Raw genomic sequence first — 8,739 nt, 5'->3', positions numbered from 1 at the left:
GACAGATTGATCTCTTTCTTTCCTATTCATATTCCCTTTTATTTGTTTCTCTTGCTTGATTGTGCTAAGTAAAGTTTTGAAAAATATAGTGAACAATGTAGTGAAATGATTTCAAGTTTTCTTCATTTATGAGGATTCCACAGTGAGTTTGCTATAAATGGCTTTTTTTATATATATATATAAATGGCTTTTTATAGTTTTGGGTAAGCTCTTTCTCTACCTGTTTTCCTCAGGGAGTTGTCAGGAATGGATGCTGGAGTTTGTCATAGGCTCTTTCTGCAAGTATTGAGATGATGATGTCATTTTTATCCTCATTGCCTTTTATGTGATGTATTATATTTAATGATTCACATATTTGAACCATCCTTGCATCCCTGGGATGAAGTTCATTTAATCACAATATATGATAGTTTTAATGATTTGCTGCAGTCTGTTTGAAAGTATATTTTGATGGTTTTTGCACCTATATTCATTAAGGAAATTTTCCAGTAGTTTTCATTTTTTGTTGAGTTCTTTACCAGTTATTTTGCAAGGACAGTACTGGCTTCAAGGAATGAGTTTAGCAGTACTTCTTTCCATTCAATTTCGTTGAAGAGCTTGATTATTGTCTTTATAGCCTCCCTGAAGCTATGGTAAAATTCAGTGGTGAATTTTTTCAGTGCTGAGATTTTGCTCATTGGTAGGGTTTTTATTGCTACTCTATTTCATTGCTTGTTATTATCTGTTCAGTGGTTTTATACTTTCTTGGTTCAGTTTTGGTATTTCATGTTAGCCAAAATTTTATCCATTGTCTAGATTCCTGAATTTATTGGAACACAATTTTTTAGACAATATCCTAGAATGCTGTTCCTTTGGTAGTATCTTTGTGACTTCACCTTTTCATTTCTAATTGCATTGATATGAGTATTTTTCTTTTCATTTACCTGGTAAGTTTTCCTAAGGGTTTTGTACTTTTGTTTATAGTCTTAAAGAACCAACTCTTTGCTTTATTGCTCACCTGTATTTTTTAGTGTCAAATTTATTAAATTCCTCTTTGATATTTCTAAGTTTTTCCTTCTACAACGTTTGGATTTGAGTTGCTCTTGTTTTTGTGACCTTGACATGCATTATTAGGTTATTTACTTGACATTACTCTAATTTTAAACATTGGTATTTAGCACTATCAGCTTTTCTCCTGAAGAACTGCTTTCATTGTGTCCCACACTTTTGGTATATTGGGGTTCCATTGCTATTTGATTCCAGACACTTTTTAGTTTCTTCTTTTATTTTTTCTATGACCCATTGATTCTTCAAGAGTGCATTACTTAATCTCCATTTGTTTGCATAGGTTCTGTGTTTTGTTCCACTACTAATTTCCAGTTTCCTTTTCCCTGTGATCCTGTAGTATTGAGAGGATTATTTCAATTCTTCTGGCCTGAGGTGTGGTCTATTTTGGAGAAAGTTACAGAAGAGCAAGACAGTGTAATGGCACTGATGACAAACAGGCCAGGTTTAGAAGATGAGGTGAAGAAAAAGGAAGATGTAAAGGGAGAAGATATTTCTGAAAGAAGGGAAGAAAATAAAGAAATGAATGCAGATGAAAAAGGAGTTTTAGTGATATTATTTCCACATTTTGGGTAGAAGGAAGAGGGCAAGCACGTTTGAGAGGTTATTTCTGGGGAGGGAAGGAAGAATGGAGGAAGAATGAAACATAAGTGGAAATTTGGAAAGCTGTGAGAAGGTTGGAACCAATTAGTACGCTGGTAGAAAACCTGCGTCTGAATCCTCCATACACAATTTTTGGCCAGGGTTAATTTGACATAACCATGAAAGATCCTCTCTAAACGTGCCCACCAATGAATTCATTTTTATGAGTACTTGTTTGCAGATGCAATAATTACATTCATCGTGGGGAGTAGGTAGATGCACAGGACACATCTTAATTCTTTTTATTTTCCCTTCCCCACACTGCCCTCCCACTCCCTTCATCTCTGGACCACTATCCCATCTGCAAGAGATCTGTCTCCCTCTTTCCTATTGTCTATCGTACATTATTAAAATCATTTATACTTTTAGTTTCTCATAAGAGAAACTGTGCCATATTTAAGCTCATATGTTTAATTTATTTCACTTAACATTATGGTTTCAAGGTGCATCCATTCCCACAAATGGCTCAAATTTATCTTCCCTTATGGCAGAACAGTACTCTGCTGTGGATAAATACCATATTTTCTTTATCCATTCATCTGTTGATGAATGTATGAGCCACTTCCAAGATTCCATCATTATGAGCTATGCTGCTGTAAATATGAGTGTACAAATATCACTATAGCATGATGTCTTTCAATCTTTGAGGAAGATACCTAGAAGGATGAGGGTTGGATCAAATGGAATTTCTAATTTAGTTCCTTGAGTGAACTCCATACTGATTTCCATAGCAGCTGTAATAATTTACTGTAGTGGATTGATAACTGGTGGTCAACATATAACCCCCAGATAAACTGAATAAGCGTGGTGCTGGGTGTGGGAGGCCCACCTGAGGACTGTTGCCAGCAGCACAAGAGGCAGAACTGGAAAAGAAGAAGATGGTTTTGGGGAACTAAAGAGGTTGTTGGGAGCTGAGAGGTGGTTGAGAGCTGTGAGAAGCTGTTGGGAGCTGATATAAGCTGGAAAGAGCCGTTGGTTGTTTTGGAGGAGCTCATCATGCTGACTTTCTTGATGAATTTGGCTGTGTTCATCCTCTGAGGAGCTCAGGACCGCATTGGCACTGAGAATGGCTTTGCTTCACTTTGGATAAGCTCTAGTCCTCATTTTGAGCATCGCTTCCTGGCTCTGGAGGGGAAGATGATGCACTTCTGGTCTCTGGGAGAAGCTTGTAGCATTGGATTTCCTGATGGGACCTCAGCCATCTTCATTAGAGGAGCACAGGACCTCACTGTTGTTGAGGATGGCTGTGGTACCTTTCCGGGAAGTTCTGGTGCTTCTGAGCGTAGTTCCTGGCTCCAGGGCAGGTCCCTCAGCCTGTTAGCACAGATCCTTCATCCTGCTGGCACAGACTTCCTAGATTCGACCACTGACTTTTGGGCCTTCCCAGCACAGATCCGTGAAACACACTTGCATGAGACCTTGTCATGGGCTCTGGACCTCCAGATGGCCTCACAGGAGGCATTGTTATGAGTTCTAGGTCCTAAGCTGGATTCATGCAGGACATTTTCATGGGATCCAGGCCCTTGGCTGGATTCCTTGGTCTTGCTGCATGGGCAGATTTCCTGCACTCTTTTCTATATAATTCTTTGGGTGACTATCATAAATAATTTTATAGACTATGTGTCCTGCATTATATTGTTCTCTCTTGCAAAAATAAGCTACATACCAACACAAAATTACATTCCCACCAAAATTGTAGAATAGGGCCTTTCCTCCAACAGCCTCTCAGGCATTTGTACTTATTTAATTTCTTGATGATAGGCATTCTTTCTGGAGGAAGATGGATTCTCAATATTATTTTAATTTGAATTTATCTGATGGTCAGAGATGTTGAACATTTTTCATTTACTTATTGGCTTTTTGTACCTCTTGTTCTGAGAAATATCTATTCATTTCAGTGATCTATTTTGTGAATGTGTCCTTTCTTTGGGGAGGGAGTATAATTTTTGATACAGGGTTTCAAACAAAATGATAGAAGTTAACAGTACCCAAAAGAGTAAATAAAACCCATAATGTACAATAGATAATATGAAAGGGAAAGATTTTTTATATTAATTCTTGTGTAACTGAAGTTCTGTGTAGAAAGTTTTTACCTGACTTTATGCCTTCAAGGGTTTTGGTATTTTATCTTTCATCAGAATAAGTATTTTTGCTGTAATATTTAGATCTTTGATTCATTTTGATTTTAGTTTAGTGCATATGGGACAAGTTTCAATCTTCTATTATGTGTAACCAGTTTTTCTAGCATGTTTGTTAAAGATGTTATCTTATCTCCAGCATATGCTTTTGGCCCCTTTGTCAAAAATCAGATGACTTAATGTGACTGGAGAACTTTCTTCACTCCTTATTCTGTTCCACTACTGTACATGTCTGTTTTTGCGCCAGGACCATGCTGCTTTTGTCACTAGCATTGTAACATAACTTGAAGACATGGATTTTGATGCCTCCTGATTTGGCTTTTTTGCTTAGATTTGTTTTTTCTATTTCAGTGTTCTTCTGATTTCAATGAATATTAGGATTGTTTTTCTCATTCTTTGAAGAAAGCATTTTGGTATTTAGACTGGGATTTATTTTCATCTATCAGTTTTGGTAACGTAACCATTTTGACAGTATTGGTTTTGCCCATACAGGAACAGGAGATGGAGTTTCCTTTTCTTTTAGCACAATTAACTCCAAAAAATAAACCACGCTGCTGTGAGTTTGGGATTGTGACACATTGGATGCACCAGGCCTTGTTTAATAAATTATATCATGAATGGTAAAAAACAAACCAAAACAAGACAAAACAAAACTGTTGTGAATATTTTAGTTATTTTGTCTTTTCAAAAAATCTTTGAATGAGCTTGTCAGTTTCTAAAATAAAACCAGTGTGTTGTTTCAAATTCCTTTGAATCTGTGGATCTCCTCGTGTGATTTCCTTCCACCGTATCTGTGTAGCTCCCTCACACTAGAGCACATTGTCCAATAGCACATCTGCTCCTTGACATTTGTCTCTGAGGCTTTTGACTACTGACTTAATCTTATGTTTTATTGGTTAAACTGTGCGTTTTATCTGTTTTAAAGTTCATTAGATTTTATGTTTCTAGTCCCATATCCATTTCTTGGATGTTTGTATATGCGTCAATTTATTGCTATATACATTTTTGGGATAAACCCTTTATAATCTTCACCTTTTTGCAGGCATCTATTGTAATGCATGCTCTTTCTTTTCTACATTCATTTCTTTGAATTTTCTTCTTTGATTCTAAATTAGTCTAGTGTTTGTCAATTTTGTTTGTCCTTTACAAAACATTTAGTTTTATTGATTTTTTTCTGTTGGTTTGGTAGTAGCTACTTGATTTGTCACTGTAATATTCTTCATTATTTCTGTCTTTTTGCTATGAGCTGATTTGTTTCCTAAATTATGGTATAAATTTTGGTTATTTATGTGAGTTCCTTTTTAAATATAGATTTTTGTTGCAATAAACTTTTGCTTTTGTACTTCTTTTCTTTTACCCTTTTGTGTTCTATGTTTCACACAGTGTGAATGTAAAAATGTCAACAACTGAATAGCAAGGAAAAATAAATAAGTGATGAAAAAGGAGAAATGAGAAAAGTATGTCAACAGAAATTTTGAAAAATGTACAAGTGGTCAAGAGACATGCAAACAGGTACTCAGTGTCAGTAACTGTCAGGGAAAATCCCAATCAAAGCACGTGGGAATATCTCCTCACATCTTTTAGAGTGACTATTATCAAAAGACAAATTCAATGAATTCATTGGGGATATGGAGAAAGAGAACTTTGTACACTGTTGTTGGAAATCTAAATTCGTACAGTTAGTATAGAAGGCAGTATGGAGGTTACCAAAATGACTACATTTGGCACTTGAAATTTGATAAAAGTATAAAATTTAAATGTCCTAACCATAAAATAACAAATAAGGATCATAGTCATTATCTAAGTTGATGAATTTGTTAATTATTTCAATTGTGATCACCATATATACATATATGAAAACATCAAGTTTTACTCCTTAGGTAGATGTGATTCCTCTTTTTAAATTATATACAAATAAAGCTGAAGAAAAATTAAAAGCAGTAAAAACAGTTAATGTTACTACAAATATGACACTTTTCAATGAAATTTGACATTTCTTTGTAGTTATTTTTGCTTGTAGAATATATTCCAGTGGGGATTGACAGTTTGATTGTGTTTGAAATTCACAATGACTGCCTAATTTGTACATGATTTGAAAAAGTTAGTAATACTTTGGCTGTCAAATTATAGTTTAGCTCTTTATTACTGGATATGCATTCCCTATAATTGACTTCATTTGAGACGGAGGGCAATGTGCATTGTGGCCCCATGTACTATTCTGGTGAATATTTCATGAATATTTACAGATATATAGAATAAACTCATATGTATTTTCTCTTTCCCTTTTCCTGTTAGAGTATTTATTCTAGGTATTGGCCTATTTGAAAGTACATGATACAAAAGACTGCAACTTTTTTACAGGCAAACCAGGTTTTGTCTACATTTCATTTAAATTTTCAATGACTTGTTTTGAAATCAATTTCCTCATCTCTGATTGTGAGTTCAGACATCATTTGAAAAGGCATAGATCAAATTATATAATCACAAAATTCATCTATATTGTTGAGCATGATTCTATGTATACCTTTGATGTTCTTATTAATTTTACAAAATATTAGAAATCATTTTCAGCATTTTCATACATGCATATAAAATATTCTGATTATTCTATTCTCTTATACCTTCCTTTATATTCAAAGGTCAGTATTTCATTATTTTATATTATTTTATTATATTTTTTATTTTCTTGACCCAGGATCTCACTACAGAGTCCAGGTTGATCTCAAACTCATGATGATCTTCCTGCCTCTGCCTCCTGAGTGTTGGGATTACAGGCATGCATCACCCTGCCTTGTATCCCTAGGTCATGAGTTTAGTAAGAAAGCTATATATTTCATTTGTGCTCAGACGGGATTTTTCCTTTTCTGTGGTTGGATCTGAAGTTGTTTAATTATGGTGTTGCTTCCAGAGGGTGTGTCACGGTAGATCTCTTTCTACACAGTTATTATTCTGCTGGCATCTCTGGAGGTGGAGTCTGCCCTCAGCCTTATGGGTAGGATCCCAAAGAGTTTAATTAAGGAAACTCTGCCTTTGAGTTGCAGTTACTGAAATGCAGTGATGCTTCAACAACATATGTTGTGGTTCCAATACAGATAAAGTGTCCAAAGAGCTTTGCCTCAGAGAACCTGTCTACACTGGAACTCACATAACTGCTTTTTTAGGAATTGCAATGATAGACACAAAGCGTGGTCAGATAAGGATTAAATATTTCACCATCCTTCAGTGAACATTAAATTGAAGCATAGTGTATGTAGCCAAGCCAGTATACTGTACTGGGAATCCAAATATTTTAAAGTCTCTTTTAGTATTTTACTTTCAGTATTTCACTTTCAGTATTTCACTTTCAGTGAATAAAACACAAATTGCCAAGATGTATCTTAAAAATTCATGATTCTTTCCTTCATGAAATTTAGAGGTTTTAAACTAACTTTTTCAAATTTTTAAATACTTGGTTGTTAGTGCAGATTTTGCCAACAATGAAGATTTTGCAATTCTTTGTTTATAATGAAGATTCAGATTTCTTCATGTTACACTACATTCTTAATATTCATTTTAAAATTGCAAAAATTTAAAATGTAACTTATTTCTGAAAGATTGATAAACCAGCCTTTCTGCAAACATGGAAAGAATAGGTCAGTGGAAACACCTCAATGTGCAGGGGTGGTGCATGCGTGATTTTTCTCTCTGTGTTCCTAGGGAGCAATGGGTGCATGAGCTGCGATCATTCAGGACCAAGGAGAGAGCGCCAAATTCTACAATTTAGAGGGGATGACAGCCCCTTAGTCAGGTAAACCAGTAGGAGTATTTCTTTGGCAGATTCTGAACTAGGCTTTACATTATGAAAGTACAGTACTTTGGTGATATAAGAACTCATAATCTTTTAAAAGTTCTCTGCGATTCTGATAAAGAATTGTATCAGGGGTTCTTTGTAATTGCCAGAATATTTGGACATTGGTTCCAAACTTTAATGCTTTTCTTGGATATTTTTATATCAGAAAAATCCAAAAGAAATTTACCTGCTCTAACATGCATCTTCTCACGAACTAATTTCAAGTGTAACTATTTGGGAGATTCGGTGGGTAGGTGTTTGTTAATCTCCCAATGGAACCCACGTGCTTAACTTCTAAGCATTGTTTAGAATGTTCAAAATGCTATGATGATGTGGCGTCTGCAGAAGCTGAATGAGTGAGTGACTTTAGAGAGCACAGTTTCATATTTGAGTAAGCAAGCTTTTATTTTCATAAAATGTAATCGTGGGTAAGTAAGAGGAGGACTCAGTTTGGCCACTGGACTTAGTAAATGGAAGGGCATTTTATAAGACGAGCAGAGACTTGAAGGCGGGGTGCTTGCTTGAAAGTGATATGGGGTCAAAGGACAGGTTGTTTTAACACTGATGTGTACAGCACAAATACTGAGAAATACTGTATAAATATGTGGACAGAATGGTGCAATGTAAGAAAGAAAGTTGGTGATGTATGAAATGGAAAGGAACTTAGAGGAGCAGTGTTCTGAAGACTTATAAAGAAGAAAAAGTCTACTTCATGAACAGAACCAGAGCCCATAGTTAGGAATACCAGTAATCACTTTTGTGAAGGGGAAGCAGGACAGAATTCATGAAGTCATATTGAAGTAAGCACTCACAGACACTTAGAGAGTAGCTGTTATTACTAGGATTATTTTAAGAGGAAACTGGGCTAGTGAATTTTGATCCTGTTTATGGTATAATTTCCCCCCCCCGTGGGAAATTTTCCTGCCTCCCTGTCTGCCTGCTTCCCTGCCTGTCTGTCTGTCTGTCTATCACTGTTCTGCATGCTGTCTCTGTCTTCTTCTTTTCACTCCACTTCCTCTCCTCTCCTCCGCACTTCTTCCATCCTCTCCTCTCTTCTTCCCATTCCTTCCTTTCTCTTTCCCTTCC

The sequence above is a fragment of the Chinchilla lanigera genome, unplaced genomic scaffold (genome assembly GCF_000276665.1).
Source record: "Chinchilla lanigera isolate Chin_1 unplaced genomic scaffold, ChiLan1.0 scaffold00110, whole genome shotgun sequence".
Taxonomy (NCBI): domain Eukaryota; kingdom Metazoa; phylum Chordata; class Mammalia; order Rodentia; family Chinchillidae; genus Chinchilla; species Chinchilla lanigera.
This window is presented reverse-complemented; position numbering follows the sequence as displayed.